Source organism: Sapajus apella, unplaced genomic scaffold (assembly GCF_009761245.1).
Source record: "Sapajus apella isolate SASKATOON/1434 unplaced genomic scaffold, GSC_monkey_1.0 scaffold143, whole genome shotgun sequence".
NCBI lineage: Eukaryota > Metazoa > Chordata > Mammalia > Primates > Cebidae > Sapajus > Sapajus apella.
Genome location: NW_022437083.1, coordinates 619,192 through 632,549, shown reverse-complemented (window position 1 = coordinate 632,549; position 13,358 = coordinate 619,192). Strand labels below are relative to the sequence as shown.

The window sequence follows — 13,358 nt, the reverse complement described above, 5'->3', positions numbered from 1 at the left end:
GTGGGGAATGTCTCTTAACAAAAGAGATGACCATAAGTTAAAAAAAAAAAAAAAAAAAGTGGTTAAACCCTAAAAATGAGTTCCTAACGTGATTGACTTTATCTTTCAAGAGCTGCTTTTTCCTTAGGGAGGAAGCAATTACATGCATACCTCAAGGACAGCAGGGTTCAGGCCTCAACAGATGAGCCTAGGTTTCAAACTGAGTCAAGCTCAGCCTTGCATGAAACACAAAAGCAGCATTCTTAAGTAAACAGATGAAATAAATAACTTTCTCCTGAGTTTAAGTGATGAAAAACTATAGGAGTTAACACCTACTCTTTCCAATCAACACAATCATTTATTTTCCTTTCGTGAAACCTGAGAAGTATGTATTTATTTTAACCGATTGGCCCACTTACCTATCACAATCACAACTGCAACATTACATAGTCTGTTAAAGAAGAATAACTGAATCTGCAAATCAGTATCTTCTCAATGAGGGTGTAGGAGGCAATGGCTAAATACGATGGACAATCAGTAGCACTCCTGGTCTATGTTTACTATTTACTTTTACAATATAAGAATGTTCTCAGTCAAGCAGTTTCAACAGTAGATACCACAGTTCCAATAAAAAGAGGACTCCAAGAAAACAACTAAGTTAACACAATATTTCCAAAAACAATGTCACAAATCAACATGCCACATTACAAAAGAGTTGTAAATACCTTTTGTTAGACGTTTGTCCAGCTCTAAAAGCCTTCATCCTTTGTGCCCTGGGTTGGCAGTCAAGCATGCTTCCGACTAAGCTCAAAGTACAAACTTAAAATTTACCACCTACTCATCTACAATTATTGGTTATCAGCAGCTAGGAAACTACCAAAGAGAAAGTAATCTTGTAATAGGACAGATGTATTATTTCATTTAAATAACACTGAAGTTTCATTTAACTGAGTATATAGTCTATTACAGGAGTTTTAATTTCACTGCTACTTATTACAAAATAATGATTTTGAAACTTTTAATTCTCCACATCCCTAGTTTCAATACTTAGCATGCACCTCTCTCCACCACACCCTATAACAAAAAAAGGTATCTACGATAGTTTTTTGCTAACACATTTCAAAATACTCTTAAACTTGCCTCCTCATTTTCTATCTTGGTGGTGATGTTATGAAAACAAGCACAGAGACCCTCATTTATGCCAATTTTTATCCAATCATCAACAGGAACAGTAAGAAGCTCAGTCTGATAAATTTTAATATTGGCAATACACTTTTCTATATCATCATCTTGGTAAAGGAAATAATCCAGTAACAGTTTTAAAAACCCCTCGATACTCTGAAACCTGAACACTGTTAAATGCTTCAATTTTTATTAGCCACCTTTTTTTTTTTTAAAGTTGGTTTTTCCTGAAAACTTTTAAATGATTGCTCTGGTCTGTGGGAGACTCACGACTCCTCAGGACTCTAAAGTTACATGATATACTAAGCTCTCTAGCACAGGTTTTTACTTTTCCCCACCCCCAGGACTTCAGACTTGAATAGTTTCAGCATTCCTTTAATCCTACAGAATAGACTTCTGAAAGTTTTTCAAGTTATTGTTGCAGTAATCTCAGGGCCTTGTCCTTGTACATGGCCTTCAGAACAAAGGTTAGGTCAAATTAATGAATATTGGGCGCAAATTAACCAAATTTTGTCTGGTGTGAAAGGACATCCTCAAACCCTTAAGAGTACTTTTTTAATCAGAGATTTTTCAAAGATATAAATATAAAAGTAAAATAAATGTCGCAGCAGCCTTAGTTCAAACGAAAAGACTCCAAAGTAGAAATTTATGTCAATAACTTAAGCAGATAGTAAACCAGCAGTATAATATAAATAACACTTGAGGCTATGTTTAATATTTCTTAGGATGATACAAATCAACACGAAGACATCTGAAGGTATTGAATGTTCGCTCACCAAGTGACAAACACTGAAATGGCTTCCTAAATTCCAGACAGACTACTTTACAACTTGGCGATCTGAAAAACATTAGCCTAGACATTATCAAAGGAAACGCTGCCGTCTCTTCAAGTTGATGTCTAGCCTAAACCACCATTATTCACGATACAAAGCTCTCATTTCACTAAAACCACTCCTCGATTTCCTTTTGCCGACCTCTGCATACCAGCAGCCCTAGTCTTTCTTCATTCACCACTCACAAACTCGAGGGGTGGGGGGCCGGGGAGGGGGGAGACCACAGATGTCTGGAAGATACAAAGTATGAGACAATGTCCCTCCACACGGGAACAGAACGAAGGGAACAACTACACCCAGTGCCAAAGCTTTCCAGCTTGGCAGATTCAGAAGCGGGCTATAGGGACTTAACTTCGGAAAGTCTCGGTTCAAAGTCCTCTCTCCAGACAAAACACTGAGACAAGTTTCAACCGCTTGAATTGCATTTGGCCGTTTTGCAGAGAAGGAAAAATTCACTCCGCTGAAAAGAAAACGTGCTCTAAAAATCAAGTTTAGCTGCCATCAAACTATTTGAGTAAATTTAAATTATTTCTAAGAACAAAATACTCGAAGCAGTCTGAGTCAGAGGCTGAATCCTGCAGTTAACGTGGTTAACAAACAGCCATCACCTTCGCCTTCCTCCACCCCCTCGTTTCACCACGGTCTCATGCCCACTACCATAAATCCAGAAGACTCTCCTACTTTATCCACTGCTTTCACTCACCTGCAAGGTACGCTAAAACATAGGTGCAAGACATGGATTTCTTACGTGCAACACCCTACTGACGCATCGCACCGACCGCACTCAGAGTTTAGTAACTCTAAGGTTTAAAGTTGCTTCGATTCAAACTCCCATAGGCAGGGCATTACCAAAAAAAAAAAAAAAAAAAAGGCCCCGGCCTGAACACTTCTATTCTTCTGAAATCTTAACAAAAGTCCAGTCGGCGGATCCCCAGGACAGATGGAACTTAGCGTGGCGCTCCGGCCTGAGCCCCCGAACCCCAACTCGCCGCAGGAGCTGAGAAGGCGGAGCCCCCCGTCCCCACCCCGCCCCCCACCCCGGTCCCGGCGCATCCCGAGGCACAGGGTCCCTCCCCCAAACTCGGCCAAGGCCGGAGCCCCGGGCAGAAACCACAGACCCCCCCACCCCCACCCCCACCCCGCCGGCCATCCGGGCTCCTGGCCGCGACCCCGCAGCACCACCCCCGGCAAGCGATGCCCCCGGGGCCCCCGAGGGGCAGCGCGACCGGAACCCGGGCCCGGCCGCCGCCCTCCGCGCCCGGGGCGCGGCCCGCACCCGCCGTCCCCCACCTGAGTCCCCCGCTCCCCACCCCAGGCCTCCGGGCTGCGCCGGGCCCGGCTCCCAGCTCGCCGCCCGGAGCGCGCGCCAGCGACGAAGTTTGGCTCCGAGAGGAAGCGGGAGCAGCCCCGGAAGGATAAGGAAAGGAGCGCCCAAGCACCTCAGGGGAACAGGCTCCTCCCGCCGCGGGGGTCCGACCGTCCTCGACCTGCGGTGGCGGCTCGGCGGGGACTGAGGCTGCTCCTCGGACCGTCCTCCGTCTCCGCCTCCCCTCGCTCTCCGCTCCCGGGGCCGGGCTACCGCGGCTGCCACAGACCGAGAGACTTAAAATGGCGCCGCACAAGGAGCTCTTATAAGTCGCGCGGAAGCCGCTGTATCCTGCCGCCGCCGGCGCCGCGCGGAGCGTTCCGCCGCGCGAGGACACGGGGCGGGGCGCGAGAGGGCGGGGGAAAGTAGTCCCGCGCCGCCAGCCGTGCGCCGCCGTGAGGGCGCCCCGGGTCGGGGCGGGGGCCGCGCGCGCCGCGGACGCTCCCCACGGACGCCCCCCGGGGCGCGGGCTGGCGGCTGCCCGGCGCGCGGGACCTGAGGGCCGCCCCGGAGGGCGCCGGGGTCTGCGTCGGGGCGGCCGGGCCCCTGCAGGCCTGGGTGCGGGAAGGGGGCCCCGTCTCCTCCCCCGTCCCAAGCCCGACGCCCCCGCCCCGCGCGTTTCCCGAGCCGGAGAGCCTTCCCCGCGGCCTGCGGAAGGTGGCTCCTCGGCCCCGGCCCTCGGGGGCTGCGCGGGGCGGGCGGGACGGGTCCCGGGAGGGCGGAAGTTCGGGGCCAGCGCCCGCCCGGCTCGGGGCGCTCCTGGGCGCCCGTCTGCGGACTCGCGGCCCGGCGCGGGTGACGGGGCCTCGCGACCTTGCGGTCTGCCGCGCGCTCCCTGCCGGCCCTGGCTGGCGGCCCAGTCCAGGCGCCCGGAGGCGCCCCGCTGTCCGGATGGTGGTCCCACCGCTCAGCAGGCGGCTCGGCTTGAGTTTCCACCTGAACCGCCGGGCCAAGCCGCCCTGGATCCCACTCGCGAGGGCTGTGAACTCCCCGGAGAGCGGGCGCCAAGCCCGCAGTTCAACAAGTCCTCCCGAGTACCCACTGTGAACAAATAGCTAGTGGAAACGGATTCGCTCCAGAGCACTGTCAATTAGGTTAATTCTCATAGATTCCATTTTTATCTGGTTCCACTTGTCACCAGGTATCAGTAGATTTATTTGTGGGGATTTTTCTTTGGAGAAGAAGATTTTTACGGTATTACTTGAGAAATCGAAGTATGTTTATAGAAAAAGCGATCGATTAGGCAGCCTGTAATTTTTTTAACTGACTTTCAAAAACGTTTTGTAATTAATTTTGATAGGCTGAAAAATGTTTCCCATTGTAATGCAGCAAAATTGGCATTTGTCAAAGCTGCAGCAATGACGATCGCTTCACTTTCTCTAGTCTATTGTTTGTGCTTATTTTTCCTCCAAAACACTGGAGAGAGTACAAAAAGCAGCAGTGAAAGTTACCTCTGTGCTTTTATCCCGGGACCGCAATTAATACATGCAAACAATAGCTCTTTACACATAGATGCAGGCAGGAAACCCACTTGCTTACTCACTCAAGGCATAGCTCGTGTTTCAGGGACAACATATTCTTGACATAACTTTTATTTTTGTCTTAAATATATTTTACTATATAAATGGTAATGCCAACTGCCGTCTGTCACCATAGCACATGTGGGCCACTGCATTGGAAAAAGTCCACACACTAAGATGACGTTCAGTGAGATCCATTGTCTAGAAAAACCTTCTCATTAGTATCTTCCCTAGTAATTCTGTAGAATTAAGTGTAGCTATTGGTTGTACTCACAATTCAAAAAGATTGAACCGAAAAAGGTATTTCATTAAAGCCATGTTTCTAATATAAAGTCAGAAGTATAAATGGCGTTTTCAGGTACTGATTGCTAATTTTAATTGTCATTTGCAGAGTTAAGGAATATGCAATTGACGTGATTAAAGTCATACATTCAAAATCAGACGACAGATTCACCACTTTTGCAGGGTTTTTTTTAAATGTTTTTCTATATGCAGTGTTTTTTGTTGTTGAATAAGGCACTCTTGAAATTGGCTAAGAAATATCTGCACCATTGGAAGATCTAAAGGAAAAAAACATTTCTATATTTCTGTTTCTGTGTTCCGGTACCAAAATAATGGAATCATTTTTCTACAAATACTTTAAATTTAGAATTAGGATTTTTAATCCCTATTGACACCATAAACAAATACATGTTATTTTTTAAAAAGGTAAAATTTGCAACAATGCAACATGCTGTTTTTCCTGTCATAATAAGTTGACTGAAGAATTACTGGTTTACTAGCATTAAAGCAAGTTAAACTTAACATTGCTCCTAATTTTTATTTGCATGTTTCATAAGGCAGAAATTGTTCTAGTTGTCTCACCAAAAATATGAGATGAATAACTTCTATGGAATGAAGACAAATACTATCATTAAACCAAGGAAAAATACAGTATCAGAATACCTGAGTTTGGTGAAATAAGAAATTTTGTTAAATAATTTTTTAAAGATTGACCCTGGACAATACATTTCATAAAAAACAGTTGGTTATCTGTTTTTTGCCTTTTATTCTAGAGCCAGTCATCCTGGGTTTGACATAAATTAATTTTATGAAATGGCGACAGACAAGTGGTTCTAATTTTTAATCTGTATTCTTAGAAACCAAGTGTCTCCAGCTAGTTTAAGAGAGAAGATATTTCGTGTCATGCTATCAGGCCACTGACCTGAATGTAAGGGATCCCTTCCCTAAAACAGATGCTTTTGAATTACCTTTGAGAGAGAGAGAAAAAAAAAAAAAAAAAAACCAGCCCAGATTATTTCACACTTCAAACAGAAATATGAATCACGCCAGCATTGTAAAGAAGGTTCGTTCACTTTTTGGATGCTTAACTCTATCAAATCCATTAATTAAACATTTATTGAGCACCTAAGACAATGAGCTTCCCTTAGAGAGAGGGAAACGGGTGACTGGCTCCTTTTGATTAGGTCTCTTAAATTAATGTAAAATTGTAACTGTTAACCCTATTTTAAGAGAAGCAGAAACGGTGGAAAACAAGCTGTGAAACTAGGGTGTGGTCTCTGTTGGACTCTACATCCAAATCCCCTCGGAAGGCTCCCCACCCAGCGGAAAGGTAAGAATAACATTCTGTGCATTTAAAAACAATCAATCCCAACTCTCTAAGAAGGCTTGTTAAGAATGTTTCTTATGAGAATGTAAAAACACTGGACAGTAGTCAGGACCAGCTTCTCATTCAGCAGTTCATCAAGTGGGCTATTTATGGATTGGGACTTCTGATTTGTAATACATCGTCTCAGGGTTCGGTGTTATCTTTTGATTTCTTTCCAGCTGAACAGGCTAAGTAGTTGTAAATACCTCTTGTCAGACTACATGGTTGGCTATTCCCGCACACAGAAGTAATCTAGGAACCCACTGGGCAAGTTCGGCGGAAAGCCGCTGTGGAAGCCTGCAGCTGATGTACACTGCAGAGCGAGGGAGGGGCGGTGAAGGTGGCGGGAGGCAGTGGCCATGGTGGTTGCTGTGGCCTGGTCACTTCAGTTATGTCGGGAACACCCTACATGTTTGGAGGTATGTGTTCTCGAGGCCTTCACTGGTTTGCCATACTGACAAAGTATATTTTAATGGCTACCGTGCAAAGTGTGAAGGAGAAGCAATGGAGACTTCATCCATGATATGCAAAGAACATGAAGGTATATACGTTTCTCAATGTTTCTAAGAACTCAGACAAGTACCGCTGCATTTCTAAGAAATCATGCTTCGGAGACACACACCCGCAACACACGCACGTGCACACACACACACACACACCCCTCTATTAAAAATTTCAAAATGGTTGCAGATATTTCATTCACAAGAAGGCTAAAGGCGTTTCCCATCGCAAGAAGGATTAACTTACCGGAGGATTCTGGGACTGCAGATGTATACTGCGGCAAAATCCTAAATTCACCGAAAAAAAATCATTTCTGGACTCCAGCTGCTAAAAATAATAGAATTATAGCAAATCATGGATAAGATTAAAACAAGTCATTTTCACCTTCCAAAATGTTCAGAAAAAAAATGATTCTTTTCTTTTAAGTCATTTCTTAAACAATGCAAATTTTAAAGTAGCTTTTCTTTCCAGACCTCGCAGCGCCATGAAATCGATAATTTTTGATCTTTTGGTTAGTAGGCAACATGGTGAGCTATTGCAGGGACTGCAGGCAGCAGACATGTTCTTGTCAGCTAAAAATTTTCATATTGTTTTTGAATCCATTGAGATTTGTAGATGTGATATCACCGGTTTTTTTGTTTTAGCTTGCACTAGGCAATAGGGATGCACACCCTCAGTTTATCGACATATACATGTCTATTGCTTTATATGTATTAAAAACAGGGAGTCTTACTGGATCTTAAACAAAAAATTATGTAAAAGGAGTGGCTGGTGTGATTATAATCCCATCATGCAGGGTCCACGGTTCCCATTTAGTGAAATTTCGCAGAGGGCAACTTCTTAAGAACATCCCTGCTGTGCAGAGTGAAAAGCATGAACAAACCAAAGACAGAATTCATCTGTGTTTATATTTTACAAACAATGAAAAACCTACTCTTTGTATGCCTTTTTCCCCCACCTTATTATTTCATGAAAACTGCAGCATTTTCCCCGCCCCCATCCAAACACTCACCACCCTGGCACTGCAGTGTTCCGTCCCTCTTTGCTTCTCCTTCGTCTTCTTTTTCGCTTTCACAAATTCTGCACGCGCCATCTTTGTGTGGGGTGATTCTTTGCTAATTTCACTTATCCATTCTCTTACAAATCAGTTCAGAAATAGAAAATTATAGTGCGCTTTGGGGCTTAATTTGCCTAAATTTCTTTCAGTCTCCCCTCCTGACATAGAAAAATGAAAACAACAAGGGGGGGAGATGCCAAAAAAAGAGAGAGAGAAAGAGATATTTCTATTATGGACATAACCTGTTGTATACAGTGGTAATAAAAATATTATTAACATAATAGCAACAGCTGCAGCCTAAATAGAAGCTATGAGATAATTAATGTGCTACAACAAATTAATTTGCTGCAGGTGCTTCTGCTGTGAACTGAGTAACCCATGCCATATAAAGTCTAAATACAATTAGGATTCCCCCCCACACTAAAACAAAATACTGAGTAAAATGTCCTGTTTAGTAAACATGCCTATTGAGAAAAAAATTCTCCCCATTTCTTTTCCGCTGCCCTTCACCAATCCATGCTAAAAGGTTCAGTCATCAGTGGGTAAGTGTGGAGTTGCATCGGTGTGTATATGTATGTGTGAGTATCTATGGACGGTATGGCATTTTTAAACATAGAGGTTTTATACTGTGGCTTAGTTGGAAAACATATGGATCAGCTATATATTTCTTTTAAAAAATTTTAAGTTGTTTACAATATGTTTGAGCTTCATTGGTTTCAGAGCAAAAATTAGATGTTTCCATGTGTATAGCTGGAAAAAAAATAAGTTGAGCAATTACCTAACTAAATAATTTTTTAAATCATCCATTTTATCAAAGAATGAAGTGTGTTTATAGTGTAGCACTCTTTATTGATGCAAAAGAAAATTTTCTTTTCCCTTTCACATGCTGTCGAGTGTTTAAGGACAATGGTTGCTGGTTATATCACATGTGTGTGACAGAAATATGTTGTATCAGAGTAACGCAGGCAGGGCCTAGAGAAGGTCACAGTGCCAGAAGCAAATGTCCTTTTCTATTTTGTACCACTCAGTAAAAATTAACTTTGGGCCTAGAAGAGTGGAAGAACATACAGATTGAAATTTTTTTAACTACTTGGCTAAAACATTCTTAGGGTAAGGATGTAGTCATTTCCGATTTTTCTTCTAATAATGCTGCCAAAAGAAACAACATTTTTGTTTGTATTGCAGTCTTAATTTTTTGTTTGTTAAAAAGCAAAATAAATAAATTTTATCATGGCCAAATTTTCAAGGTTATTGGTTATTAAAATTTATTATATTGGATGATCTTAACATTTAATGCTAAATCTTATAATACAGTATTTGCTTATACAATGCATAAATTTTAAGAGAATTTTTTGGTATAAGTTTGCAGAAATTTTAGTTCTAGGTGAAGCTATAAAATTATTCAAACAGAGCGCTGTTCCAGCTATACCCAGAAGGGACACTGTATTTGCATGGATTTTCTTTAAAATATATTTTATTTTGCGTCCTCTTTTTAGGTGGACAAGCAACTTTCTTAGTCACTACCTGTTCCTTTCTCCGCGGAGAGGTACCACATGTTTGCCACACCATTTCCCATGCAGCGATGGACATGCATTTTACTCCATCTTTTTCTTTTGTTTGTACTAAAGCTTTTTCTTCATAATCTGTTTTCAAATCTGTTCATATTTTGAATGTACAATTGTAGAATTTGAGTTAGGGGAAAAAGAAAAAGAAGTAAAGGTCATATTGATTTTCTTTTAAAAAGAGGAGAAAGAACTGGCCAATTTCATAATAAAAATGAGGAAAGTGGACAAGTATGAAATATACACATCTCCACTGGGAATTTCTAGTCATTTTCATGTCAGCTGACTGTGTCATTCTACCAAATGGAACTCACTGAAATCATATAGTTCTATAATTATAAAATTGATTTGGGAAAAGAAAAAAAGTGCTTTAATTTCTGTTGCTTCAAGGGATTATCCATTCAAAACATTTTTCTGTCCACTATAAATTGTATTGGAAACTAAGCTATAAGAAATAAAGATAGTAAATGTCTAACACAAACTCCTTTTTCTTATTAGTGTTCTCTTTTCATAGCAAACCCATCCCAGTTCCTTCAACCCTTTCTCCCATGATTTACCTTTCAGAACCCTTATTCATAGATTGTCAGTACAAGTGACATTGTGCTGATTCTAAACAATTAAAAATGCTAGTTGTTGTAAGCCAATTTGTTTTGGGGTGGTTTGTTACATAGGAAAGCTAAGTAATAGAACAAAGAAAATTCAAATTTTGTCCTGTTCTAAATAATCACATCATACTGCGGGTTATGTGCTGCCTCTCTTCTGACAAGCATTTCTAAAGATTTTTAATGGTACAGTCTTCTTAGTAAAATAATTTTGTATGTGCACCCGCAGACACATATCTACTAAAATTATATGTATGCACAGCTGCCAATTACATATATTAAATATCAGTGAAGCCTGACTTCTTTTTTAAAAAAATAAATATAGTGGTTGTAGTAACTTTTCCCTCATTCTGGTGGATCCTCATGTGCCTTCTGGGTTATAGTCACTCCACTCAAGATCACTATTTTAAAACTCTCAAATCTTTCCCATAATTAGCTTTAAAGCATTATTTCACCTATTCTGAATTTGTGAAATTCATTTTTTAAAGTAAACCCAGAGCTTGATTTATTATAGTTACTGATTATTGCAGAATCCTTTAGGGAATTATACCTTGATCTTTTCTATTAACTGACTTTAAATAAACTCCCTTTGGTAAAAACTGCCATTCATTTTTCTAGCAAATGTACCTAAAGTATATACAGGTTTGTGGAGTTTCTTGCATCACCATTTTCTCTTGACATATACATACACACAAAAGACAGTGTGTGTATGTGCATGTATATATACACACAGACTATTTTAACAAAAAGTAATTAAAGAGAATAAGTATGCCTGTTCAATGTCAAAAGATTCAAAGGACCTCAATAATAGTGGTACTTTTAGCAGCTGTTTGTTGAAAATCTATGTAATGACAAAAAGCTATAAATTCAGCATTGATTTTGAACAAATATGTTTATTAATTTCAGTGGCATCCGATTTTCAATACTATTTGCAAACAAATGTGGAAGACTCATTTTTCAGTGCATGAACACTGATTAGGGCTGGTAACCGGGTCTTGGAGCCTTGTTTAACTTGGTAGTCAGAAAGCCACTGCTATAACGAATACAGAAGATGCAAATCCCATTCTTATGTGCATTAGCCATGTGACTGAGCAGCCTCTTTAGCTTATCCCTGTTGGCATTACTGCCGTAGTAGTGGTAACAACAGTGCTGGTAAGTCACAATAATCCCAATGGTGGCTTCCATTTATTGAGCTGCCACCAGGGCAGAGCTTTGCCCTTCACAGCCCAGTGAACTTCACTCTTCATATAGAAGCCTCTTTTAACCATCACAACTGGTGAGGTCGGGAAACATCATTTTCCCCATTTTACATTTTGGAAATGGAGACTTAGAGAAATTACAAAGTTTGCTCAAGTTATAAGTCAAATAAAGACAGAGCTGGGATTTGAACTCTGGACCTGTGCAGTTCAGTTAAATAGCCAGGAGCCACATGTGGCCATTAAAATTAAAATTAAACACCGCATTTTGAGCACTCGGTAGCCATATGCAGCTACTGTGTTGCACAGCACAAAAATATCTTCATCATTTCTGTAAGTTCCACTGGACAGTACTGAACTCTGCTGACCAACTGCAAAGCATGTACTTTACTGGATTTAATTCTTCCTCACCCATTCATGCCTTTACTTGTTCATTCATTCAACAGATATTTACTGAATACCAACTATGTGCTTGTCACACCATGGGACACTGGAGAATTATCTCACTGCATTATGGTCAAGAGCAAATGAAATGACATGAAACAGTTGTTTAAGCTCTCAGGTTCTAGGTAAAGTGAAATACTTTTATGCTGTGGTGGTTGGAGTGCAGGGAAATGCTGCTTCATTGCGAGCAGGGTCTGTGTTACCCTTCCTGCAGTTGTCTTGTGTCTCCATTACAGCTCTACCCACATTTAGCGGAGTCCAGTACCCATCAGAAGTGAATGCAAAGCCTTGCATTATAGTGCACATGGGTAGGTTTTTGCCCGCTCACCTGAACCCTTCTCCTAAGCTTGAGGAATTCCACAGGTAGAGTACTGCAGGCCACATGAACCAAGGCAGCCAGAGCATGAAGTCCTCCCTCTGCCAATCAGATAGTTCTGTTTGGGACTTTGGTACAAATGACATGAAGAAGCTGAGGCAGCTTTAATTATTTCAGTGACTGCAGCAGTGCTGTCCTGTTTCTGTGTGGCTGTCACTTTACTGGAATTGTGATGGGTAATCTTGAAACCCACTTTATTTTTGTCCACTCCGTTAAGCCTCCTCCATGACAGTGTTTCTGAGTGACTTTCCCTCACTTTGTCACAACAAAGTTCTATGGTTACTGAGTTGCAAAACACAGTCCCGGTTTATTAATCACGCTTTTATATTTAGGCAAAGGTAAAAATTCTCTCTCCCAGCCAGGGCTGTGAAGAGGGTGAGCTGCCTTCTCCCTCTTACCATCACATTCTCCCCACTGGCTAGCTGCTACTTTGGTTCCCTTTGGGGTTGGGCCATGTGGAAAGGTAAGAGGAATGCAACATTTCTTAACAGACTGGTTACGATCATAAACTGGCTTTTGCTTTTTGGGTCCAGCCAGTATCTAAAGGTGGGCATTTTCATGGGTTTGTTCGCAGCTCTCCCGCAAACCCTTCTGACTCCCTCTCCCTTAGCATGACAGGACTCCACTAATCCCTTCTAAGGCCCTCTTCAAGGACTGCCCCCCAGTCTTAGCCTCTCATATCTTTAACGTGCTCAGTGTTCCCAGTTCTGGGTCACTTGCTTTGACCTTTCTGCCTGGTGGTTACCGTACATTTCATTCTGACATCTAAAACCGTCATAGTCTGGTGCCTCAGTTGACACTTCTGGTCTGACGTCCTTTCCCCTAAAAGTCAGAGGGAGCCAGGGCCAGTGAGTAGAAGGCAATTCATCAGATGGTTCCATAGTTATTGCTACCTGGCCGCCTTGGGTTCTGCTTGCATCCGAAGCCTGTTACTTCTACCTTTTCTAGTAACTCTGTGAACTATCCAATATCCTTCCAATACATTTCTTTTCTGCTTTAATCAGAGTCATTTCTATTCCTTGCAACTCAACACCTGGGTGGGTAAACCTTCTATTTGGGTTATTTTCTACTATTGTCTGTCTTCCTAGTTTG

At 42.1% G+C, this 13,358-nt stretch overlaps 1 protein-coding gene and 2 long non-coding RNA genes across 8 annotated transcripts in view; 1 reads left to right on the top strand and 2 right to left on the bottom strand.

Moving 5' to 3' along the window:
- Positions 1-3,680, bottom strand: part of CTNNB1 (catenin beta 1) — a 41,093-nt gene extending 37,413 nt beyond the window's left edge. For 3 of the 6 annotated variants that reach the window (XM_032264298.1, XM_032264300.1, XM_032264301.1), the window contains exon 1: positions 3,434-3,680. The gene's annotated coding sequence lies outside the window, so the exon portion shown is untranslated. Of the gene's footprint in view, positions 1-2,697; positions 2,976-3,433 lie in introns of those variants that run through there. The other 3 variants (XM_032264302.1, XM_032264303.1, XM_032264299.1) reach the window with 3 other exon arrangements.
- Positions 3,681-6,082: 2,402 nt separating this feature from the next.
- Positions 6,083-8,825, bottom strand: LOC116540677. The gene is made up of 3 exons (XR_004264545.1): positions 8,042-8,825; positions 7,276-7,356; positions 6,083-6,130 (listed from the first exon to the last, which is right to left on the bottom strand). It is a non-coding gene; the product is annotated as an uncharacterized LOC116540677 (long non-coding RNA).
- LOC116540678 lies at positions 6,089-10,129 on the top strand. The gene is made up of 2 exons (XR_004264546.1): positions 6,089-7,069; positions 9,583-10,129. It is a non-coding gene; the product is annotated as an uncharacterized LOC116540678 (long non-coding RNA).
- The last annotated feature ends 3,229 nt before the right edge of the window (positions 10,130-13,358 follow it).